The 27,617-nt window shown below is 43.5% G+C and overlaps 1 protein-coding gene across 1 annotated transcript in view; it reads left to right on the forward strand.

Annotated features, from left to right (window-relative positions):
- RNGTT (RNA guanylyltransferase and 5'-phosphatase) overlaps positions 1 to 27,617 on the forward strand; it is a 945,165-nt gene that overhangs the window by 891,275 nt on the left and 26,273 nt on the right. The window lies entirely within an intron of this gene.

The raw sequence follows: 27,617 nt of genomic DNA on the forward strand, positions 1-27,617 counted from the left end.
CCAGAGAGCAGTTGTTGGTCAGCGTAGCACTCTCTCAGGAAGTGTTGCAACAGCACGGCTGGATTCTGAATATCCCAAAGTCGCAGATGATTCCTGCGACGCGTCTGCTTTTCCTGGGCATGATTCTGGACACAGAACAGAAGAAGGTGTTTCTCCCGGTGGCGAAGGCCCAGGTATTGTCCTCTCTGGTCAGGGACCTCCTGAAACCAAAACAGGTGTCGGTGCATCACTGCACGCGAGTCCTGGGAAAGATGGTGGCTTCTTACGAAGCAATTCCCTTCGGCAGGTTCCATGCAAGGATCTTTCAGTGGGATCTGTTGGACAAATGGTCCGGATCGCATCTTCAGATGCATCGGTTGATCACCCTGTCCCCAAGGGCCAGGGTGTCTCTGCTGTGGTGGCTGCAGAGTGCTCATCTTCTCGAGGGCCGCAGGTTCGGCATACAGGACTGGGTCCTGGTGACCACGGATGCAAGCCTCCGAGGATGGGGGGCAGTCACTCAGGGAAGAAACTTCCAAGGACAGTGGTCAAGTCTGGAGACTTCACTACACATAAATATACTGGAACTAAGGGCCATTTACAACGCCCTGAGTCAAGCAGAGCCCCTGCTTCAAAACCACCCAGTACTGATTCAGTCAGACAACATCACGGCGGTCGCCCATGTAAACCGCCAGGGCGGCACGAGAAGCAGGATGGCAATGGCAGAAGCCACAAGGATTCTTCGATGGGCGGAGAATCACGTGCTAGCACTGTCTGCAGTGTTCATTCCGGGAGTGGACAACTGGGAAGCAGATTTCCTCAGCAGGCACGACCTCCACCCGGGAGAGTGGGGACTTCATCAAGAAGTCTTCACACAGATTGTAAATCGCTGGGAACTGCCACGGGTGGACATGATGGCGTCCCGCCTCAACAAAAAGCTAAAAAAATATTGCGCCAGGTCAAGGGACCCTCAGGCGATAGCTGTGGACGCACTAGTGACACCGTGGGTGTACCAGTTGGTTTATGTGTTCCCTCCTCTTCCTCTCATACCCAAGGTACTGAGGATAGTAAGAAAAAGAGGAGTAAGAACTATACTCATCGTTCCGGATTGGCCAAGAAGAACTTGGTACCCAGAACTACAAGAAATGATCTCAGAGGACCCATGGCCTCTGCCTCTCAGACAGGACCTGTTACAGCAGGGGCCCTGTCTGTTCCAAGACTTACCGCGGCTGCGTTTGACGGCATGGCGGTTGAACGCTGGATCCTAACGGTAAAGGGCATTCCAGATTAAGTGATTCCTACGCTGATAAAAGCTAGGAAGGATGTGACAGCAAAGCAGGGTCGATTTCTGCACTTCCTACAGTCAGGGGTGACTATGGGCCTAAAATTGGGGTCCATAAAGGTCCAGATTTCGGCCCTATCTATTTTCTTTCAAAAAGAACTGGCTTCACTGCCTGAAGTTCAGACGTTTGTAAAGGGAGTGCTGCATATTCAGCCCCCTTTTGTGCCTCCAGTGGCACCTTGGGATCTTAACGTTGTGTTGGATTTCCTGAAATCACACTGGTTTGAGCCACTTAGGACCGTGGAGCTAAAGTATCTCACGTGGAAGGTGGTCATGCTGTTGGCCTTAGCTTCAGCTAGGCGTGTGTCAGAATTGGCGGCTTTGTCATGTAAGCCTGTATCTGATCTTCCATATGGACAGGGCAGAATTGAGGACTCGTCCCCAATTTCTCCCAAAGGTGGTATCAGCATTTCATTTGAACCAACCTATTGTGGTGCCTGCGGCTACTCGGGACTTGGAGGATTCCAAGTTGCTGGACGTAGTCCGGGCTTTGATAATTTATGTTTCCAGGACGGCTGGAGTCAGGAAAACTGACTCGCTATTTATCCTGCATGCACCCAACAAGCTGGGTGCTCCTGCTCCAAAGCAAACTATTGCTCGCTGGATCTGTTGCATGATTCAGCTGGCACATTCTGCGGCTGGACTGCCGCATCCTAAATCAGTAAAAGCCCATTCCACAAGGAAGGTGGGCTCTTCTTGGGCGGCTGCCCGAGTGGTCTCTGCTTTACAGCTCTGCCGAGCTGCTACTTGGTCGGGTTCAAACACATTTGCTAAATTCTACAAGTTTGATACCCTGGCTGAGGAGGACCTTGAGTTTGCTCATTCGGTGCTGCAGAATCATCCGCACTCTCCCGCCCGTTTGGGAGCTTTGGTATAATCCCCATGGTCCTTACGGAGTTCCCAGCATCCACTAGGACGTCAGAGAAAATAAGAATTTACTCACCGGTAATTCTATTTCTCGTAGTCCGTAGTGGATGCTGGGCGCCCGTCCCAAGTGCGGACTCTCTGCAATACATGTATATAGTTATTGCTTCACTAAAGGGTTATTGTTATGAGCCATCCATAAAAGGAGGCTCAGTTGTTGTTCACACTGTTAACTGGGTATGGTTATCACAAGTTGTACAGTGTGATTGGTGTGGCTGGTATGAGTCTTACCCTGGATTCCAAATCCTTTCCTTGTTGTGTCAGCTCTTCCGGGCACAGTTTCCCTAACTGAGGTCTGGAGGAGGGGCATAGAGGGAGGAGCCAGTGCACACCAGATAGTACCTAATCTTTCTTTTAGAGTGCCCAGTTTCCTGCGGAGCCCGTCTATTCCCCATGGTCCTTACGGAGTTCCCAGCATCCACTACGGACTACGAGAAATAGAATTACCGGTGAGTAAATTCTTGTTTTCTGCAGCTGTGTAGTCAAGAGTAACATGTTAAACAACTTTTTATAATCTTTTTCTGAACATTCCTGGTACAAACGGCACACTCCATAGTCTAACCGATGTTTAATTGTGGCACAATGTAGAGGAACCTGTCACGACTGAAAATAAATGTCCAGCTGCAGGAGTATCAAAAGATGGTTTTAACTTGTTTTATGGTATACCAGTATGTACAATAGTTGTATCCTCTTCATGTCATACTTTAATTTTAATTATTATATTAATCAGACTGTAGTAAGAGGCTTACCAACCCAAGACAGAATTACTATTTTGTATCCCATTATGCAATCAACATCACAATATCTGTTTTCCCATCCTGATTTCTAAGAAGAATCTTGCACATTGCAAATGCTTTGATTTCAAATGTGTATTCATGCCTTTTGGAAATACACTGTACTGTAATTCAAGTTTGTAGTGAGTGTTTCCCCCAGTGAAAATGTTTTCTAAAAGGATATGGAACACTACGTTTTTCCTGGTAGCAAAGTCACAAAATTTATAATTTGCCCTGTACAAAATCCATTTAAAATGTCAAAAGTTGCAGTCGGCTTAAACTGACCTTTTAAAGTAATTGAATGAAAACCAGTTTCTGTCAAGTTTTATTTTTACTATCAGAGTGTCATGCTTGTTTATGAAGTAGTAAGCTTTGGTTTTCTGGCTCAGAATACGGTTCAACTTATTGTTACTAGTAAACTTTTTATAGTCCACATTCCACTGTTCTCCATAACTTGGTTCTTATGCATTGTTATTTTTCTTTCTCAAAGGGTCATATTTCTTAAACAATATTTCTCTAACGTCCTAGTGGATGCTGGGGACTCCGTCAGGACCATGGGGAATAGCGGCTCCGCAGGAGACAGGGCACATCTAAAGAAAGCTTTTAGGATCACATGGTGTGTACTGGCTCCTCCCCCCATGACCCTCCTCCAAGCCTCCGTTAGGTTTTTGTGCCCGTCCGAGCAGGGTGCAATCTAGGTGGCTCTCCTAAAGAGCTGCTTAGAAAAAGTTTTTTTAGGTTTAAATCTCAGTGAGTCCTGCTGGCAACAGGCTCACTGCATCGAGGGACTTAGGGGAGAGATTTTCAACTCACCTGCGTGCAGGATGGATTGGAGTCTTAGGCTACTGGACATAGCTTCAGAGGGAGTCGGAACACAGGTCATCCTGGGGTTCGTCCCGGAGCCGCGCCGCCGACCCCCCTTACAGATGCTGAAGATCGGAGGTCCGGAAACAGGCGGCAGAAGACTCTTCAGTCTTCATGAAGGTAGCGCACAGCACGGCAGCTGTGCGCCATTGTTGCTACACACTTCTCACTGACCAGTCACGGAGGGTGCAGGGCGCTGCTGGGGGCGCCCTGGGCAGCAATATTAAATACCTTTAGTGGCAAAGAATACATCACATATAGCCATTAAGGCTATATGTATGTATTTAACCCAGGCCAGATTTCTCAAAACCCGGGAGAAAAGCCCGCCGGAAAAGGGGCGGAGCTTATTCTCCTCAGCACTCAGCGCCATTTTCCTGCTCAGCTCCGCTGTGAGGAAGGCTCCCAGGACTCTCCCCTGCACTGCAGTACAGAAACAGGGTAACAAAGAGAAGGGGGGCATAAATTGGCGATATTTATATATTAAAAGCGCTTATAACAAAAACAACACCTTTTAGGGTTGTTTATATACATTTATAGCGCTTTTGGTGTGTGCTGGCAAACTCTCCCTCTGTCTCCCCAAAGGGCTAAGGGGGTCCTGTCTTCGATTAGAGCATTCCCTGTGTGGCTGCTGTGTGTCGGTACGTGTGTGTCGACATGTATGAGGACGATGTTGGTGTGGAGGCAGAGCAATTGCCGGTAATGGTGATGTCACCCCCTAGGGAGTCGACACCGGAATGGATGGCTTTAGTTATGGAATTACGTGATAATGTTAGTACATTACAAAAGTCAGTAGACGAAAAGTACCGGCTCAGGCGTCTCAGACACCGTCAGGGGCTGTAAAACGTCCCTTACCTCAGTCAGTCGACACGGGTACCGACACAGATGAATCTAGTGTCGACGGTGAAGAAACAAACGTATTTTCCAACAGGGCCACACGTTATATGATCACGGCAATGAAGGAGGCTTTGCAGATCTCTGATACTGCTGGTACCTCAAAAAGGGGTATTATGTGGGGGGTGAAAAAACTACCTGTAGCTTTTCCAGAATCAGAGGAATTGAATGACGTGTGTGATGAAGCGTGGGTTAACCCAGATAGAAAACTGCTAATTTCTAAGAAGTTATTGGCATTATACCCTTTCCCACCAGAGGTTAGGACGCGCTGGGAAACACCCCCTAGGGTGGATAAGGTGCTCACACGTTTATCAAAGCAAGTGGCGTTGCCGTCTCCTGATACGGCCGCCCTCAAGGATCCAGCGGATAGGAGGCTGGAAACTAACCTGAAAAGTATATACACTCATACTGGTGTTATACTGCGACCGGCAATAGCCTCAGCCTGGATGTGCAGTGCTGGGGTAGTGTGGTTGGATTCCCTGACTGAAAATATTGATACCCTGGATAGGGACAGTATTTTATTGACTCTAGCGCAATTAAAGGATGCGTTTCTTTATATGCGAGATGCTCAGAGGGATATTTGTACTCTAGCATCAAGAGTAAGTGCGATGTCCATATCTGCCAGAAGAAGTTTATGGACGCGACAGTGGTCAGGTGATGCGGATTCCAAAAGGCATATGGAAGTGTTGCCATATAAAGGAGAGGAATTATTTGGGGTCGGTCTATCGGATCTGGTGGCCACGGCAACTGCCGGCAAATCCACTTTTTTACCTCAGACCCCCTCCCAACAGAAAAAGACACCGTCTTTTCAGCCGCAGTCCTTTCGCTCCTATAAAAACAAGCGAGCAAAAGGACAGTCTTATCTGCCGCGAGGCAGAGGAAAGGGTAAGAGAGGGCAGCAAGCAGCCCCTGCCCAGGACCAGAAGCCCGCCCCGGGTTCTACAAAGCCATCAGCATGACGCTGGGGCTTTACAAGCGGACTCAGGAGCGGTGGGGGGTCGACTAAAGATTTTCAGCAATCAGTGGGCTCGCTCACAGGTGGACCCGTGGATCCTGCAGATAGTATCTCAGGGTTACATGTTGGAGTTCGAAAGGTCTCCCCCTCGCCGGTTCCTAAAGTCTGCTTTACCAACGTCTCCCTCAGAAAGGACGACGGTATTGGAAGCCATTCACAAGCTGTATTCTCAGCAGGTGATAGTCAAGGTACCCCTCCTACAACAGGGAAAGGGGTATTATTCCACACTATTTGTGGTACCGAAGCCGGACGGTTCGGTAAGACCTATTCTAAATCTGAAATCCTTGAACCTGTACATACAGAAATTCAAGTTCAAGATGGAGTCACTCAGAGCAGTGATAGCGAATCTGGAAGAAGGGGACTTCATGGTGTCCCTGGACATAAAAGATGCTTATCTGCATGTCCCAATTTACCCCTCACACCAAGGGTATCTCAGGTTCGTGATACAAGACTGTCATTATCAGTTTCAAACGCTGCCGTTTGGTTTGTCCACGGCCCCTCGGGTCTTTACCAAGGTAATGACCGAAATGATTGTTCTTCTACGAAGAAAAGGCGTATTAATTATCCCTTACTTGGACGATCTCCTGATAAGGGCAAAGTCCAGAGAACAGCTGGAAGTCGGTGTAGCACTAACCCAAGTAGTGCTTCAGCAACACGGGTGGATTCTGAATCTTCCAAAATCTCAATTGACCCCGACAACATGTCTGCTGTTCCTGGGAATGATTCTGGACATGGTTCAGAAAAAGGTGTTTCTCCCGGAGGAGAAAGCAAGGGAGTTATCCGAACTGGTCAGGAACCTCCTAAAACCAGGAACTGTGTCAGTACATCAATGCACAAGAGTCCTGGGAAAGATGGTGGCTTCTTACGAAGCAATTCCATTCGGCAGATTCCATGCACGAACATTTCAGTGGGATCTGCTGGACAAATGGTCCGGATCGCATCTGCACATGCATCAGCGGATAACACTGTCACCAAGAACAAGGTTGTCTCTCCTGTGGTGGTTGCAGAGTGCCCATCTGTTAGAGGGCCGCAGGTTCGGCATACAGGACTGGGTCCTGGTGACTACGGATGCCAGCCTACGGGGCTGGGGAGCAGTCACACAGGGAAGAAACTTCCAGGGTGTATGGTCAGACCTGGAGACGTCTCTTCACATAAATATACTGGAGCTAAGAGCGATATACAATGCTCTAAGCTTGGCAAAACCGCTGCTTCAGGGTCAGCCGGTGTTGATCCAGTCGGACAACATCACGGCAGTCGCCCACGTAAACAGACAAGGCGGCACGAGAAGCAGAAGAGCAATGACAGAAGCTGCAAGGATTCTTCGCTGGGCGGAAAATCATGTCATAGCACTGTCAGCAGTGTTCATCCCGGGAGTGGACAACTGGGAAGCAGACTTCCTCAGCAGACACGACCTTCACCCGGGAGAGTGGGGACTTCATCCGGAAGTTTTCCACATGATTGTGAACCGTTGGGAAAAACCAAAGGTGGATATGATGGCGTCTCGCCTCAACAAAAAACTGGACAGATATTGCGCCAGGTCAAGAGACCCTCAGGCAATAGCTGTGGACGCTCTGGTAACACCATGGGTGTACCAGTCAGTGTATGTGTTTCCTCCTCTGCCTCTCATACCAAAGGTACTGAGAATTATTCGGAAAAGGGGAGTAAGAACAATACTAGTGGCTCCGGATTGGCCAAGAAGAACTTGGTATCCGGAACTTCAAGAGATGCTCACGGAGGATCCGTGGCCTCTACCTCTAAGAAGGGATCTGCTTCAGCAGGGACCTTGTATGTTCCAAGACTTACCGCGACTGCGTTTGACGGCATGGCGGTTGAACGCCGGATTCTAAAAGAAAAGGGCATTCCAGAGGAAGTTATTCCTACCTTGATTAAGGCTAGGAAGGAAGTGACCGCACAACATTATCACCGCATTTGGAGAAAATATGTTGCGTGGTGTGAAGCCAAGAAGGCCCCAACGGAAGAATTTCAATTGGGTCGATTCTTACATTTCCTGCAGGCAGGATTGTCTATGGGCCTCAAATTGGGGTCTATTAAAGTTCAAATTTCGGCCTTATCAATCTTCTTCCAGAAGGAATTGGCTTCAGTGCCTGAAGTACAAACTTTTGTCAAGGGTGTACTACATATACAGCCCCCGATTGTGCCCCCAGTGGCACCGTGGGATCTAAACGTAGTTTTGGATTTTCTCAAATCTCATTGGTTTGAGCCTCTCAAATCTGTAGATTTGAAGTATCTTACATGGAAAGTAACCATGCTACTGGCCCTGGCTTCAGCCAGGAGAGTTTCAGAGTTGGCGGCTTTATCGTACAAAAGCCCATATCTGATTTTCCATTCGGACAGGGCAGAACTGCGGACACGTCCTCATTTTCTCCCTAAGGTGGTTTCGGCTTTTCACTTGAACCAGCCTATTGTGGTGCCTGCGGCTACTAGCGACTTGGAGGACTCCAAGTTACTGGACGTTGTCAGAGCATTAAAAATATATATTTCAAGGACAGCTGGAGTCAGAAAATCTGACTCGTTGTTTATATTGTATGCACCCAACAAGATGGGTGCTCCTGCGTCTAAGCAGACGATTGCGCGTTGGATCTGTAGCACAATCCAACTTGCACATTCTGTGGCAGGCCTGCCACAGCCTAAATCTGTAAAGGCCCACTCCACAAGGAAGGTGGGCTCATCTTGGGCGGCTGCCCGAGGGGTCTCGGCATTACAACTTTGCCGAGCAGCTACGTGGTCAGGGGAGAACACGTTTGTAAAATTTTACAAATTTGATACTCTGGCTAAGGAGGACCTGGAGTTCTCTCATTCGGTGCTGCAGAGTCATCCGCACTCTCCCGCCCGTTTGGGAGCTTTGGTATAATCCCCATGGTCCTGACGGAGTCCCCAGCATCCACTAGGACGTTAGAGAAAATAAGAATTTACTTACCGATAATTCTATTTCTCATAGTCCGTAGTGGATGCTGGGCGCCCATCCCAAGTGCGGATTGTCTGCAATACTTGTACATAGTTATTGTTACAAAAATCGGGTTATTATTATTGTTGTGAGCCATCTTTTCAGAGGCTACTTCGTTTGTTATCATACTGTTAACTGGGTTCAGATCACAAGTTGTACAGTGTGATTGGTGTGGCTGGTATGAGTCTTACCCGGGATTCAAGATCCTTCCTTATTGTGTACGCTCGTCCGGGCACAGTACCTAATTGAGGCTTGGAGGAGGGTCATGGGGGGAGGAGCCAGTACACACCATGTGATCCTAAAAGCTTTCTTTAGATGTGCCCTGTCTCCTGCGGAGCCGCTATTCCCCATGGTCCTGACGGAGTCCCCAGCATCCACTACGGACTATGAGAAATAGAATTATCGGTAAGTAAATTCTTATTTTGTGAGCTACCCCAGAAACAGGTGTTTTCGGGGGATATCTCAAAAATATTAAGGATTTAACATGGAGGGACCGCAGAAGATGTATGGTTCTATGTGGGCTGCTATGTCCCCATAGAACCAAGTTCACAAAATGTGATAAGGCGCTAGCCTATAGGCTACTTACCGCAAGTTTTTTCTGAGAGGGATCCTCCAGATCCCTCTTTGTTGCTCCCCATTGACGTATGCGTTGGTTGCTCATGTGCAGTACATGCTCTGAAGCCGAATCGGGTAACAGAGTGATAGTGTACGATAAAACTCTTTGGGTGGTATATTATTAGCAGCGGTACTTTACCGCTGCTGATAGGATTCCTGGGGGTTATCCTATTAGCCCCCGATGCCAGCATTTATCGGGGATTATGCACTATCTGCTGTAAGTGTCCTTCCGGAGCCACAATAACACATGGGATCATGGATTTATCCCCGTTCCCATGTGTTATCGCACGATCGCAGTTCCAATATTGGGCGATCAAAACAGCCTCTAATTGGATACAGCGATAATGACCATCGGTCATTGATTGCGAAAACTGGCAGTTTTTATCATCCAAAACACCATGAGACATAATTGGATACCCCCTCATATATCACAATCTTAACCTGACTTACCATGTTTATCAGTGCTGTCTCCCTGTGAGTCATGCTTCTGTCTGTTTATGTCTGAGCACATGTGTAAATAATCAATCTAGCTGAATAGGCGGACCACTTTTGGATTTCCAATCCCTGTGCTGCAGCTGTGCTCACATGATACTGGACTTTTACTTATGCGTATTTGAACCCCTTCAGGAGAACAGCGCATTGCCAGAGCAGTGTCTTTTTGAGAGAGTTCCTGGTCCCCAGGCTTCAGTCATTCCTGTGCTATACCTGTCATTGATATTGTGCTTCTGCGTCTGACCATTTACAGTTTACCACCTGTCATTTGCAGCCTGCTTAATATTACCAGCATTTCCGGCATTCCAGCATTTTCTGTTTTACCTGGATTCCAGCGTTACAATATTTCCAGTGTTACTTGCAGTACCAGCATTTACCACTTGTCAACTGTAACCTGCTGAGTGGACTCCTCTTATCACCAGTACCCTGTGGCTGCAGTCGTCAGCAGTCTGCGGCTATACTGCCTTCCTGACCTGCACCTGTTGTACCCTCTGCTGTGGTTGTTACATGAGATCCCCCAGTATAGAGTACATATGTGGACTCTTGGTCTGTCCCTCTGGATGATTTCCATAGGTCAGTACTGGGGTTTGGTTTCTCCTATTTTGAGTTTCTGCACTGGGACTGTTACGGGGTCTGATTCTAGTTCCATGTTTGGGTCAGAACAGAACAGTTCCATGTGGATAGCTGCAGCAGCTACAATCTTGGAGACGTTACACTCCAATTACTGATCTGAGTTCAGAGTTTCTATAGGCTTCAGGTTCGGTACTATGCTCCTCTGTGAAACTAATCAAGCTTAAACTTCAGGGTCCCTAATCGTGGAGGGGCCCATTTTCACTTCATGTTTATATGTACTGTATGGTTGTAGATCACTACCAGTAACACCTTGACAATCTGGCTTCCAGTACAGCATAGCTGCTATAACAGCTTGGATACAAATCGCTTAGTAGTATTCTCTAGCTCTGTGATTTGTGCTCTGTAAATAGCATGAAATGTGTATCCGCTTCAGACTACAATTCCTGACAGCCATCAGAACTTCTCTTTGTGACATTCCCAGTAATGGCTGAGCATGAGAGGGTCCGTCTTGGGCAGGAGGCTTGGAGCAATGAAAGGTGAGAAGGAGCCTGGGACAAAAAGGTGTCTAATAAGGTAATTTTGCTGGTGCTGAGCAGTGTGTGCTGTTTGGTGTTTATTGAAGTAAGGGGGGAGGGAGAGAGTGTGTGGGGTGATTAATTATTGGGGGTTGTGTGAGGTGATTAATGAAGGGAGGGGAGTGCTGTGAGAGGTAGACATTAAAGGGGTGGGGGGGTGCTGTAACCAGACCTACCTCACAGACTCTCACCCTGTCACTCACCACATCTGCCCCCGCAGATTTTCTCACCATGCCAAATGCCTGACCTGTCCCCACAGACACAGGCTGGTGGGAAGGAGCTCATTGTATTGCCCATTTTTAAGGACTCCACCCCACCTCCCCGTTCTCCGCCATTTGGCCCTCGATGTTCTTGCAAGGACAGCAAGGTCCTTTGGACCTTGTTGGATGTTGCCCTCTTATTGTTGGTTGTGAAGGGCCCCCATAACAGATGAAGCCGCAAAAATGTAGGTCCGCCACAGCTTCTGAGTTCATCCAGTTGTGTTTGTCTGAGTTCCCATTAGTTGGTCTCAGCCTTTGGCTCCTGTTTCAGCGGCTGGGTTTGAGTTCCGTATGGCTGGTCCCAGGCTCTCGAGGCTGGGATTTCATTCTGTATCCTCGTGCAGGTTCCAGTCCAGAGTGCCACTCTGTGTTGTTGCGATTGCCAAGGACGTTTGAGATTGTCAGCTAAAATCCATATCTGTTCTGTGAGCAAGAACTACCTGAGAGCGCCTTGTTTCACCTTTAGGTCAGTAATTCTCAAGTGCCCTGATACGAATTAACAGAATTCTGAAACCGTGACACTCTTCTTCTTCTAGCTCTTCGCTGGGACAGCCTCTTATCCTGACAAGAGGTTTTTTGTAAATTTGCATGAAAGTGTTATTTACTGTACATTGAGAATTTAGGCAAAAAATATTTATTACTTCCACTTTAAATTTTATTTACAGTATTCATCTGCGATGTGACAACAATAGTACATTATGAAATAATGGCAATGTACTTTTCTTCCTCTTTTTGTCATATTTTATGCAGATGAGTAGCCCCCGATACGGGTACTCTGTGTGTGATTGGCTAGACTTGACTGACATAAGGTCTCTGCTCAATATGTAAAATCTAGTACTGACTGAAGTTCAATGCATAAATATTAAGTATACAAGCCAGCATAAACAGAGGGTGTGAATGAAGTTTGCTCTAGAGTCTAGGCTGTACATTGACCCAAGCTCTGTATTGGGAGTGTGATTGGCATCTTTAGTTTACAGATGATGTGTGGTGATCTTCCTTGCTGCAGAAAGACCCAAGCAATAAGAGTCTTAGCTGCTTATAAGCATCAGGACCGTCCCGATTACCAACAATTAGTTAGAGACCAACATGACCTCCAACAGTGCAATACAAAAACCTCTTTATGCTCCTGCTAGCCTGCTCCTCATTCCTATGTTTAACCACTATAACTTGCTTCTGCAATAGAGTTTATTTGTGGATGACACTTTTTTCTTGATGTGTCCTTTCTCTATTGTAAAATATAAAGGTGACATTTTCTGGAATCTACAGCACGTCCAGATTTTGGCCCTTGGGTATACAAAGCCTATGTAGTTACGATGATAACTGAGCAACATTTGGCACCTGGGTAACTGATCATTATGGTGTCTTCTCAACAATAGAAAACCAAAGGGGGGACTTGTACAGCACCATCAGTTTATAGCTATAATTTAGGGATTACCGACCTGTGATCAGTCATAAATTCTTCATGTGTGGTTGTAGCTCTCTAGAACCTAAAGAGAATTTGATATAAACTAATTACAAGAAGACTATAACAAAGTGCGTTCCTCTACTTCTCAGCTTTATGCACGTTTTATTTTGCATCGTTTAAGAAAAAAATCTAATGGCATTATTTTATAGCTCTCCGTAAATTATACTTTTTATATATTACTGTGCTTTTTCTGTGTAGGGAAATGAGGATGAAACACTAATTTGCTTTCTAAATCAGAAGATTAACATTAGCTCTCTGCCTGTGCTTCTTTACTCCTCTTCCTGCAGAATTCTAGTTTATAATATAGTTGGATCTCCGTTATGGTCTTATGGGAATAGTTAATCATATGGCTGTAGGTAATTATCCTTTTAACATCATTATACTTAATTATGATACATATATCAACTGTTTCTGCTACATGCTAGGAAGCAATCTATTTTACAAGCAGCTGGCACATTAATAGATGTCAGTGTTTGTTCAATACCTTTATTTATCTTGAAATAGAGTAATAGTATTAGAAAATCTGAGTAATAGCTGTGTTCCATACATGTGAGCAATCCGTGACATTCCATCTATCTAGCTGTTCTGACAAGATTACCTGACCTACACATCATCTCCTTCTGTCGTTTTGATGACGCTTTGTTCTGCTTAATTGCTTTTATCATCCTCCTTTAACCAGGTTGTGACAAATAGTCTGTATTTCTCTTTGTAAAGGATGCTTAATCATTGACCAATGATTTCTGTAACCTAATAGAAATCATGGGTACATCCACAGTCGCTTCGGTTTCCAAAAGAGAGAGCGTTTGTTATTTTTAGGCGTGTGGAATGATGCATTCTTACGCAGTATAATTAGCTACCTACACAGTTGCTGACTATTCAGGATCTGATTCTAGGAAATAAGCCAACTAACACAGACCTCCTCCATCTTTTTTTGCTGTGCGTTGGTGCTTTCTCTCATATTTGTGTTTGCAATTAATTAATATTATCAGCATATTCAAAGTCTTTGACAGAAGTGTTTTTTTTTTTACCTTCTGATGAATATTTTAATGACATGATCATCTATTTCTCTGTTTTATTCTGTTAGATCTCTAGCATACACCATGAAAATACCTATATCCTGGTATATTGGTGTACTGAGCATGCACAAATGTCAAAGGATTTATTTGTGATGGTGTCTGATACATACAGTCGTATGACACACTATATGGACAGCATTACAGTTTGATATGCATAGGCTGGGGTTTCTTATTTAGCAAGGAATATATTACAGGTGCTAGCCAATGAATACTATTCCTATAATACCTATGTTTTTTCACTTTAAACTGTACGGTTGTTAAAATGAGATTGTAAAGCTAGTAAAATAATATTTTCCATCTGCTCACATACAAATCTCTAGTGTGATTTACTGAACACAATTTTACTGGCACAACAAGTCTGTTGCAGAATTTGTAATAATACCATGTACAAACTCAATGTTTAGCACCCAGTAATTCATGGCAGGATAATGCTAAAAGCTCTCGTAGCCCAGTAAGAAGAAAAAATGCTGTAATTACCATAATAAAGCTACATACAACAGCTACATACATATTTCTTTAATATTTAGCTGAGTTTTTGCTTTACTCTTGAGTGTTTGAGTATAATTTTTCTTTTATTCCACTCTGTTTTTCTATTAAGTGATATAGCCTACATGAATAGGACATTTGAAATATTGCAATTTTCACATCATATATTTATATTAAAACGCAAATACGTACTTTTATCTGCCACTCAATGTTTTCCAAGAAGCAGACAGCTGAGTGTCATAAATAAATAAAGAGAGATAGAATCAAATTGATATCCGGCACTCCAACTGCCTAAAGGTCCATACACACTTAACGATAAAATGAGTGACATCGCTCATTTTCCCCCTCCTTGAGCGACGTCGCTCATTTTATCGTCAAGTGTGTATGCCGCCAGCGACGACCGATGCGCGGCCCCGCGGGTCGGCAACGATCGTCGCTGTCGGTAGGGCATGCATGCATGAAGGATCTGTACTGTCATCCACGACCTTCATGCAGGGCTGGCGGAGGCGTGACGTCACTGAGCGATATGAGCGGTCATATCGCTCAGTGTGTACAGTCGGCCGCCGACCGGCCGGCCCGGGAAGGGGAAACATTAGACTATGTCGCTCACAGATCGACATCGTCTAATGTGTATGGGCCTTAATACTTGCAACAGTTTCAGGTGCCCTTCCTCACAAAGAAGTGTAATATAGATGGCAAATAGGGATGCTATTATATGGTTGTTTAAATGGGTTGGGTATGTGTGACCGGTGGCCAGGAGACTGGCGGTCACAATACTGATGGCGGGATCCCGGCATTTACATGGCCGACGGGGGAAGGGGGGGTGAGCGCATTACATCCCATTTAAATTGGACCTACGGACTGCTGTCCCTGTTCACTTTGAAGTCGTGCCATGCTGTGGTGGGACTTGGTAGCGCCAGACATCTTTTTGTTTTTTCTGCGAAAATGCGTCTTAGATGCAAAGTAATGTAATAGGACGTACACGCAGCTTCTGCTAATTAAAATGATATGCAGCATGCCAATATTCTGTGTATAATTGTGGCTCTATCTGCATCTGAAATGCCACGTTACAGTGTTTTCTATGAAAACACTGTATCATAGCATTTTGTATGCAAGTACAGTCCCAGTTATACAGAATATAGGCAGGCTGCATATCATTTTAATTAGCAAAAACTGGTTGTGCGTCCTATTACATTACTTTGCATCTAAGACGCATTTTCGTGGCAAAAAAATCCAAAAAGGATGCTCAGCGATACTGATTCATACAGCACTCATGTATTATGTGTTACGTGACTTGTAGATCACGGAGCAAAGATGTAAGAGAACACATCTGTATATATATTCCTGCATGTCTTTTTTATTGTCATTTCTACTGATGACTAAACCACAGTATTTCTCTGCAAACTACGCCAATTCAATTTTCAGTTAAGGTGACAAGGGTGCCATTCATTTTCCAACACAGGTAGCATGTTAGTCACAATTTCTTACATGATCAGTACTGTCCACATACATACATACATACATACATACATACATACATACATACAGTAGAAAGGACGGATTGACTTTATTCAGCATCCCATATCCAAAAATGCCTGGGACCAGAAGTATTTTGGATATCGGATTTTTCCGTATTTTGGAATAATTGCATACAATAATGAGATATTATGGCGATGGGACCCAAGTCTAAGCACAGAAGAAGAATGGAATGACTGAAATAGGAATGGAGAGGGTTAAACATCCATGGGCTGGGGATGAGACTCTGGGGACATGTGATTAGACATCCAATAGGGATGCAGGTTGACAGGATGTAGCTGGTTCATATTGCTGGGGAAGAGGAGGAGTTTCCTCTTTTTCTGGTGTTTCCCGCCCGCCCTCCCTTTTTTTGTGGTAGTTGGGGGTGGATAGTTGTGTTGGCTGATTGGCTGGAAAGAACGGCAGGTTAATTGTTTTTAGGATTATCTAGATGTTTCTAATGATTATTGCAGGTTTGGTTGGTGCGCTCACCTTTGTTGACTATAGGCATCTGCTGGATCACCCGGTCAGGGACAGCGACACTATCCGGACGGGTGTATAGTCAAGGTATAAGGTGGAGTGGATACCGTTTGTTGTTTTAGGCTGAGTTTTTGAGTTTGGTACAGTCGCATGGGTTTGGGGTTGAAGTTAGCCGTTCTTTCTTGGCCACCACTAGTTAATCTTCATTCAGAAATTTTTAGTTATGTTAATGTATAACTCAGCTAACAATTTCTGCCAAATCTAAGTCTCCGAGTCTTATTTAGAGTTAAGGGTTTATCGAATGAACAGATTTATCCATCATACTTATGATGTTTATGCATTTATGATTCATATACACCTTATACACATAGCCTGAGGGTAATTCTAGACAATATTTTTAATAACTTTGTGCATTAAACAAAGTTTGTGTACATATACACAATTCATTTCATATACACCTTATACATAAAGCCTGAAGGTCATTTAATACAATATTTTTAATAATCTTTTGTATTAAACAAAGTTTGTGTACATTGAGCCATCAGAAAACAAAGGTTTCACTATCTCAGTCTGACTCAAAAAATTCTGTATTTCGGAATATTTGGATATGGGATACTCAACCTGTACATGGACAAAAGTATGTGGATACAATTTCTATTTAGTGTATTTACTATTTCCGCTGCACCCACAGATGCATACAATCAACCAAAGGATGCCACCTTTCCAACAAGCCATTTAATAACCTTTCTGCACTTCTACAGTTGCTCATTTAGCAGTGAGTGCTTAAAATATCTAGGAGCAACAGCAGCTCAGCCACAAAGCAGTAGGCAATACATGTTCACAGAACTGGATTGCGGAGTGATGAAATGTAGTTTAAAAAAAAAAAATCTACCCGATTGCAACACTCGCTACTGAGTTCCAGTAGGCAATGTCAGGTCATCAGGAGCCTTACAGATTGGGTTTCCACGCTTGAGCAGCAGCATACAAGAATCAGAGCACCAAGCACAATATCTAATGTCGTCTAGAGTGGTGTAAAAAATGTCTCCATTGGTGCAGTGGAAAAGTGCTGTGTGAGTGATGAATCACGCTTTATGATCTGGCACTCTGATGGATGGGTTTACATACTGTATGCCAGGAGAACTCTTCCTGACGAATGCATGCTGACAACTGTAAAGTTTGTTGTAATAAAAAAAAAATGTTTTGGGTTGTTTTCATGGTTTGGCCTGTTACACCAGCAAAGGGCAGCCCAGTCTGGTATAATCACGGTTTTTGAATGAGATGTTAAAAAAGCACGCATGGTTGTGATGATTTGGATCAGCACTGTCTTCTGGTGCATCATGTTACAACGAAGACATTTTTGGCAAAAAAGATGCCTGACGTCAGCAGAGTCTCACGGGACAAAGCGTTCCAAGAGTGACTGCAGCAAAGATGAGGACACATCTGTATCAGCCAATAATATAATGTAAGTGTTCCCAAACGTATGTACTGACATACCGCAGGTTACTTAAATAAAAAAATATATATTTCTGGATACAAAATCAAACAAAAGATCTGACCGTCATTGAATATATCCCCAAGTGGGAGTATACCATTTAGTAGTGTATACACAGCTAAGGGTAATCCTGAGGGACTCCTCTATACAGAGAGTGTTGTGACTCCCCTGATTCTAAGTTATATATACACATATATATATATATATATATATATATATATGGCCCCCCTCTACTCTGTCCCCTTCCGCCGCTCCAAACCCCAACCCAGGCACACCAAACTAACACGTTTCTTACAAAAATGCTCATGCTCCGCAGAACGCTCCTGAAGGAAATCTCATTCTCTGCCGGACTTCCTCCATTTCAAGTTTATTCTCTACTCCTACAGCTCTGCTCTTTCCCTCGCCAAGCAATCCTTTTTCCAAGTACTCATCTCTTCTCAGTCCTCCTGTCCACGCCGTCTCTTTGAATCTTTCAACACTCTCCTACGCCCCCCTCCCATCCTCCCTCACTGCCACTGACTTTGCCTCCTTCTTCATCTCCAAAATTGAGGATATCCGACACGACATCTCCCCCGTCACCCCTCTGCTACCCCCCTGCCCCCATCATCCCTCCCCTCCATCTATCCCACCCTGTCCTCCTTCCGTCCCACTTCAGACAAGGAAGTCCACTCCCACATCTTAACCTCTCCTTCCCCCTCCACCTGACCCCTGGACCCCCTTCCCTCCTGTCTTCTCCGCTCCCTCTCCCCCACTGCCTGCTCCCACCTTGCTCACCTCTTTAACCTGTCGTTTCTATCGGCATCTTCCCCTCACCATTCAAACATGCTCTGGTCTTACCTATTCTCAAAAAACCCAACCTTGACCATTCATCACCCACTAACTACCGCCCCATCTCTCTTCTCCCTTTCGCCTCCAAACTATTTGAACGACTTGTCTACAGCCATCTCACAAACTACCTCTCTGAGAACTCCATCCTTGATCCACTACAATCTGGCTTTTGCCCATTCCACTCCACTGAGACTGCCCTGGTGAAAGTCACCAATGACCTGCTTTCAGCCAAATCCAGGTGCCACTTCTCTCTGCTCATCCTTCTGGACCTCTCTGCTGCCTTTGACACCATGGATCATCCTCTCCTCCTCCGCACACTCCAAAACGCTGGCCTCTCTAGCTCTGTCCTTGACTGGTTTTATTCTTACCTTACTAACCACTCCTTGCCTGTGTCTGCCTCTGGCACCACCTCACACCCTTCCATCCTTCCTGTTGGTGTACCTCAGGGTTCTGTCCTTGGCCCCCTTCTGTTCTTCCTGTACACCTCTTCCCTGGGTGCGCTTATTAACTCCTTTGGCCTTCAATACCACCTCTATGCTGATGACACACAATTCTACCTCTCCTCTCTTGATCTGTCCCCCTCTGTCCTCTCTCAGGTTTCCAGCTGCCTCTCCGCAATCTCCTCCTGGATAACTGAGCGCTCTCTGAAGCTCAACATGGACAAAACTGAACTCATCATCTTTCCCCCATCCAGAGCAACACACCCTACCAGTATCTCTATCACTGTTGACAACGCCACCATCTACCCCATTCCCCAACTCCGCTGCTTGGGCATCACTCTTGACTCCTTCCTCTCCTTTGCACCCCACATCCAAGCTCTGGCACAATCCTGTTGGTTCCAGCTACACAACATTGCTCATATCAGGCCATTTCTCTCCCAGAGTGCAACTAAACTAATCATCCACTCACTGGTCATCTCACGACTTGACTACTGCAATGTTCTCCTCACTGTCCTCGCTTGCTCCCATCTTGCTCCCCTCCAATCTGTCCTGAACTCCGCAGCTAGGCTAATCTTCCTCTCCCGCCGCTCCACATCTGCCACTCCCCTTCAACAAAATCTACACTTGCTCCCATTCCCCTACAGAATCGTCTTCAAACTCCTAACCCTCACATACAAGGCCATCTCTAATTCCACTGCTCCCTACATCTCCAACCTCCTCTCCCTTCATACTCCCTCCCGCCCCCTACGGTCGACCAATGACCGTCGCCTCTCCACCGCCCTGGTCACTGCTTCCCATGCTCAAGTTCAAGACTATGCCCGTGCTGCACCACATTCAGTGGAACGCACTCCCCCGCTCCATTAGACTCTCCCCAACCTTGCAGAGCTTCAAACGGGCACTAAAAACCCACCTATTCATCAAAGCATGCCCTTCCGATGCATAACCTAGTCCTGAGCCGCTCCTCCATCCCCTTGCCTCATGCCTTGAACATCTCAGCTTTGCTTACATACTGCCATCCGGCTACCTCACGCTTGCTTGCACCTCATGTCATTTGTCTGTCGACTCTTCGCTCTAGATTGTTAGCTCTTCAGAGCAGGGCCCTCTTTCCTCTTGTTATCTAAGCCCTCTTCTCAACACATTTCACTCGCAGCTCTCACCTACTCAGCGACCATCTTTACCCGCTTTTTCTCCTGCTGGTAAAGGCTCATCACCATCTATGGCCACCAGCCCCTTGTAGTACGATGATCACTCCCTCACTACTTACATCTTAGCTGTATTATGTATTGAGAACTGTGGTGCTCTTTGTTACCTGTACTCTATTTTTGTTATTTATTTACTGTAATACTAAGTTTTGTCTCCCTGTACTCTGTACGGCGCTGCGAAACACTTGTGGCGCCTTATAATAAAATGTAATAATAATAATTTTATTTTTATATATATATATATATATATATCTTTACACTATATTGCATTGTTTGAGTTGCATTACATATTTTAGAATCATCCATACAGATGTGTCCTCTTACTTCGTTACTATAGTCACGCTATAAAGCCCTTGAAGTTGCGCCATGCCGTGGCGGGACTCTGTAGCACCGAGCATCTTTTTTTGCAAATTTTTCCTCAAATGTGTCTTAGACGCAAAGTAACATAATCGGACTTACAAGCAGCTTCTGCTGATTAAATTGATATGCAGCATGCCTAAATAAAACACTGTAGCCTAGCATTTTGTATGCAAATACAGTCCTAGTCTCACACAGAATATAGGCAAGCTGTATATAATTTTAATCAACAGAACGGCTTGTGTATCCTATTACCTTTGCGTGTAAGACAGCGCTACCAAGTCGCATGGCACTCACGCATTATTTGTAATGCGACTTTTAGCGCACGGTCAAAGATGTAAGAGGACACATCTATATACCTCTTCATCACCACTCATCATCCTTTTCCTTATATATCTTGTGCTGTGCTGTGTCAATCCCCATACCCTATATCCACAGAATGTTGGACACCTTCAGGTACAGTAGCGCCATAGTTCTATCCCTTGGTCCCTTTATGAGCGCAGTTCATCCATCATTATTCCTAAATCTGAATTAAGCCCTACTGTAAATGCCTTTCTCACACCAATGCTCAATTTTGAAATGTGTCTGTTCTAGACATATTCACAGCTGTGCCATATTCATTTATTTTCTTTGTGATGAGCTTTTCTGTGCTGCAGGGATGTTAAAATGTTTAGCTTCACATCAGCTTTTGCTTATTACCTAACTAGTTTGCAGATTTTCAATTTAATGAGGATTAAAGACGCATCACTGAGCCAGACTGTGATCCTTGTTTCACTTCTTGTTACTGACAAAAAGACTATGGGGGGATATTCAATTGTTTGAAAAGTCGGTTGTGTCTCTGTTTTTTTCCTATTAGGAGAAAACAGACACCCAAATGACTTCAAACAATTGAATACCTATAAATGAGTAAAATTGAAACTTGCAGTATACATTACAAAAGACAAATAACTACTGTACATCATGGAATACAGTGTTTGCATTCCGGAACATTAAGTGAATAAATTGCTATAATTTGTAACATCTATAAAGCATTGTATATTCTTTCCTAACTGAATTAAGAACACTTCCTGGAGTTATTAAACATAAAGAATGTGTGCTTTTTTGTACTGGGGTGTATACTACCCGTAGATGATTTTAATAGGTACTCGGGGTGTAAGTGTGTCTCTGATTGGTACTTATTTGGTTAGGTAGATATGTGTTTTGCGCACCAGGATACAGTATGTGTAACCAAAATTGGTAATAAGTTACACTTTTTTTTTCTACTAAAACACCCCAAAACCATACATATAATACACAAAAAAACACTTTTGTATCATTTTAAGAGTCAAATGCTCATATTTAGTTCTAAAATTATATAAACAATGTGGAATGCTATTTGTTAATGTTGTATTTATCTGTAGTCGGCATTATTAATGTCAACATAGTGGGCATACACAATATGACTGCTGTTTTGGATATTTTAGTAGACTAAAGAGTTTATTACTAGTGTGGCCCATGACTGATGGGTGCATTCATTTTGAACATATCCCCAACTCTGTCTGCTCAAACCTATTCCCAACCTTTCCATTATATAATTCATATTGCAGTTAGGAACGGCATGACAGCCATGGATAACATGGAATGGCCATTAACCACCAATGTTCTGACACCTATGGTAACTACAGTTGCCATCAATGTATGTTTGCCTATAGTTAGCATTGACTGCTGGCATCCGATGTTGGACTGCGGTGATGGTCTGTGCAATCGATGGTTGAACTATCCATGGTATCCTCCTGATGGTTCAAAGCCATCGAGCATTGATAGTTATTGATAAGCATCCCTATTACTGACTACATAATTTTGTGGTGCTTTTATGCATTCTTTCACCAATATATACAGAACCAAAAGACAGCACATTTAGATCTCATGCATTTAGCACGTGGTCACTCTGATCAGAGTGTTCTCTGTTGTAGCATTCGTAGGGATCACATGTAAAAATAGAGAATAGTATATAGTGGAACACTGCAAATATACGATTATTCATTCCCAAACTTGTCTGGATTGTGCTCACACTCAATTAGCTTGATATTAAGTGAATAAAGGTTCCTTTATTCCATGTGGTTGCTCTCAAAATCAATCTGACACTTCCCTCAGGTAATACATGTAAAGATAAAAAGGTAAATAAACAGTAGTGCTACATTATAACCATATGTATCAATCCATTAAACTTGGTTGTAGTGAGGTACATAAATCCATGGCCTGATTATCTGTTCTGCCAATCTGATGTTCACAGAATTTTACGGAGATATAAATCATTTTTGTATTCTCATGTAGTTATGTGGGGATAATAATCCCTTGCACTATACTCAGCAAGAGTTAATACTGACTAGTGCACATTTTAACAAACAAAATCTAATTATCCTTTAAATATAAAGGATCCTTACATTATTAAATGCAATAATGCAGACCTGGCCAAAAGTTAGATTTCAATCTACTGGTAGCTTGCGGTGTATTTGGCGGCAGATCACGACCAACTTAACAAAAAACGAATCTGTGATGGCTTCTGGGGTGCTCCCCACCTCTCCGCTGCTACTAAAGATTACTTTGCCAGGAGTTTAAATCTAGTGACACCTTGTGAAGAAATAAATTCAGGACACAGACAGTTACGCTGTCTTTTAAACACCACAGAGCAGAGTATCACTGAGTGGTCCAGCCCACACACCACCCGTACGCTTGCAGGGACAGATGTGTGCACCCATTGTGGGTGTCCAGGCTGCTGGCTCAATGCTCCCAGTCCCACTACAGTCATTGGGTAGAGCTCTGCTGGACAGCTGGCTTTACCTTCCAGAGGCTGAGATACTAATGCTAAAGAATACATCCAGATAAGAGTGGAGGATCAAGAGCTAAGTATATGACCTGTGGTGAGTGAGGTAGGGACTATTCATATGCACATCCTTTTACAGGTGGGGGGACATCATACATGTTGAGAAAAGGTTTTATACTGTACTTTTTACACAGATCTGGCTGTAAACATGAGATGTAACCAGGGGGTATATTTACCTAGAGGTCAATTGTGTTTGTTTGTGTTTGATGTTAGATCTATTTTAAATAGATTTTAATTGATGTTGGGCTTCCAGGGTTAAAACACACATTTGCAAGCAGTTGATTTATTTTATATTCATTTTTAAATGTTAGTAAATGTGGAAGCCCAACATCAATTAAAATCTGTTTAACATCGTTCTAACATTGAACAAAAACAAACAAAATTGACCTTTAGTAAATATAGCCCCAGGTCTGTCTAGGTACCTTTAGCAAAAAAAAAAAAATTCTGGGATGTATTTTGTGTTTGCAATTAATGACAATTTGGGTGGTATTCAATTCTTTTCACCCTCTTTCACACCTGTTCTGTTTCTGCTGACGGGTGTGCTATAATCATTTCAGCTCGCTACCCCTACAGTAGCGAGGGTGTCCAACCCTTTACGCAGCTAAACCTGATTACTATGGGTGCTTTTTATGCGATAACGAGGATCACTTTAGAAAGGAAATTGGGCGTGATATAGCATTTGAATTCCCCCCTTTATGTCCATATTCTCAGCTGCACAGATTCCTCTGATCTATGAAGCAGTATATATTCTTTATAAAGCACAAATGAGTGTCTCCCACCCTTCTAAAAGTACAACACATGATACGCAGCCACCATCTTTAATGCCAATTGATGCTATTTTTAAGGTGTGCATTATTGTGTTATAATTTAACATGGGCATTATTAATAATAAGGCTATTTTTGACCACCTTACTTACATCTGCTTATGATTAGGAATGAGTACCTAGTACCTACTGTCCTGATATTTCAAAGCTTGTTATTAGGTTGAGCTTCTTGTAAGGAATTGACTTCAGTATGTGCAGCAGGCAACATTACACTAAATTTTTTTGTTAGGTGTACCCTTGAAGTTTTTATGGGGATCTCTTTTTTAATTCATTCAACCAGAGTAGTAAGTGTATACCACACTGGCTCATTAATTAATGGAAATGGGGTCATCTGATTGTGTGCACTGCAGGGGCGTTTCTAAAGAGTGTGTAGGCTCCGTCTGCGCCCCTCCTCTCTAGCCAGCAGCGCTTCGCTCTGGGCACTAAGGTCATAGGGGATCCTATCTCTGTCCCAGAGTCTACAGAGCATGTGCAGATCTCCGGGAAAATTTGCAGCATATTCCCAGTGATTTTTTTTTTTTACCAAGCATACTCAAAACCCCGGGGAAATGGTGCTGCACCATTTTCCCATTTCTGCAGCGCTGCTGCTGTGCCGTAGGACTCCAGAGGTTAGTATTAAAAATAATGGGTGCGGTGTGGGCCACACTGCACCCTTTATAAATATGCCAGTGGTGCACCGCTTATAAGTGTATTTCTTGAATAGATAGCAGTTGTCTTGAAAAGGGATTTTGTTCCAAAACATGTTGACCTGGCCAGCATATTAGAGTGGTGTCTTCATACCAGATACCTCCTGCATCCACCCAGGAGTTAGAGCACAGGGTTGTTCTTACAGCTCACACACATTCTCTGGTACAGAGCACATTGGCGTATTGTGACTGCTTATATGTTAATGCTTTTATTGTTTTAATAAATCTAGGATAGTGCATTCTTAGTGCTCTTTTTTTTCCTGATTTTTACGAGACCTTGTGGAAGTGGAGAATTAAAGTGGTGCAGTTACAACATACAAAATAAGCACTGTGTATGCTTCATTACTTCCAAAACATGTATGGATTAAAAGAAACCAATGCTCACCTGCAAACAAGTTTACTAAATGTGAGTGCATCTGGGACAGACCGACTGAGTATGTGTATATGAGTGCACAGAGTTACACTACTGTATTTGTGTCTCTTTGTTATTTACATGCACTGTCTGTGGGGAGTGTTTGACTGTTCTGGATTATAGCTACACAAAGTAAAGGAACCCTTATTCACTTACAGATAAGTTTGTTAATTGTGAGTGTATTGATACAAATAGTTATACAGTGTTGCACTTTATGTATCTTTTTATCTGCATGCATTACCTGGGGAAAGTGTCCACCACATGATATGGATACCAACCTCATGGAAGGAAAAAACCCTTATTAGCTTATTATCAAGCTACTTGAATGTGAGTGCATTTCAGACAAGTATGGGAACAGATAATCTTAGACTTGCAGTGTGACACTATATACTATTCTCTATTTACATGTGATCCCTGTGAATGTCACTAATTAGAGTGACTGTATATTTTATGTTATGTGCTATTATTCTCAGAGGTGTGGTACTGCTATTATTGAATCAAGCTGATCACTATTCAGTGCAAGGTTGACAAACACATTTTTGTCACACTAGCTAGGTATGTTTGGTCTCCCTGTGATGCACTATTTGTATTAAAGGCAAAGGCTGGGGAATGGGGTAGTGTTTCTGGCAGTTGTATCAGCTAATAGTTACATGCTTTATGTATTAGCCATCTACATTTTTATGGAATACATTTGTTGGAAATTTTTGAATTTGTTTTGAGAGTTGGGCTTTATAATGAACGTTCTGGTAACCAGCAGCTAATAATTAATTGTTAAGCGTCCAGATGGAATATGAGCAGAGTTGTATCCCAGCTGCTTACTGTGCTAGAATCAAGAAATTGTCAATTAATAGTACTGTAAATGGCTGGGAATAAATCCGCCCTGCTAGACTTAGCATAAGGTTACACTGTCATGGGGCAATAAATTCAGTAGCCAGTCAGAGAAAATGTAAATTGCTGAACCGCTAAAGCTTTTCATTCTTTGTCTAATTACTATTGAACCTGGTGAGCTTAACTTTGTTATTACAAGTTATATATTACAGTATTTGTATCCTAGGTGACTGTGCTGTCCGTGGTAATGGAATAATTTACAGTGATAAAGTACATGCTTACGCTGCCATGATTTACTGCTATCATATCTTAGGAAAAGGAAACCTCTTGAGACATTTTTTATTACTGTTATACAGCATAGTTTAAGTGCAGGTAAAATTATCTGGATTTATGTGTGTTTAAAAAAAAAAAAAGTATTTCGTTTTTAGTAGTTCATCTCTTAGTGTTCTAGTGATTCAAATGTATTTTTACAGTTCTAAAAGAAAAGAGAACGACTTAAAAATTATGTAAAAAAATTTAAATATATAATGGTAAACTCACAAAAAAAAACTGTATTTGTCCATCACAAATTTTGTAATTCCGGGTACTGATCGTGAAATATTATATATCATTGATTTATGACAGCATATAAACCAGCACTGGTATAATACAAATGTCCCAGACATTGATGTACATAAATTATGGGATTAATATGGAACAACAGTCCCAACCAGAATTGGTAAATTTCATGTACAGTACATTAGTTTTAATATGCAAAGGGTCTGGAGTAAGAACAGATTCGCAAATGAATAGAAACATAGAATTTGATAGCAGATAATAACTGCTTGGCCCATCTAGTCTGCCCATGTACTGTACACGCACACACTAGGATTAATGAGCAAATTAACGGGAGGCAGTTGATAAACATTTAAAAGAGACAGTCACTAGGTCGACACCATATGGTCGACAGTCTAAAGTCTGACAGTCAACAGGATCAAAAGTGGGGGGGGGGGTTCATGCTTGTACAACTTTTTTTTTTTTTTTTTCATTTACTATCCATGTCACAAACTATTACCTTTAGTAAGCTTGTGCCACAAGCGAAACGGAGCCACTGGGCCCGAAGTGTGGCGAGCAAACGAATTTCAACAATTTTGGAAAAAAATGTTTAAAAACACAAAATGACACAAAAAATATATATTTTTTGTGTCAACCTATTGACCATGTTGGACTTTTAACCCTGTCGGACTTTTGACTGTCGACCATATGGTGTCGACCTAATGACTGTCTATTTCTCTAACGTCCTAAGTGGATGCTGGGGACTCCGTAAGGACCATGGGGATTAGCGGCTCCGCAGGAGACTGGGCACAACTACAAAGAAAGCTTTAGACTACTGGTGTGCACTGGCTCCTCCCACTA

Source organism: Pseudophryne corroboree, chromosome 4, assembly GCF_028390025.1.
Source record: "Pseudophryne corroboree isolate aPseCor3 chromosome 4, aPseCor3.hap2, whole genome shotgun sequence".
NCBI lineage: Eukaryota > Metazoa > Chordata > Amphibia > Anura > Myobatrachidae > Pseudophryne > Pseudophryne corroboree.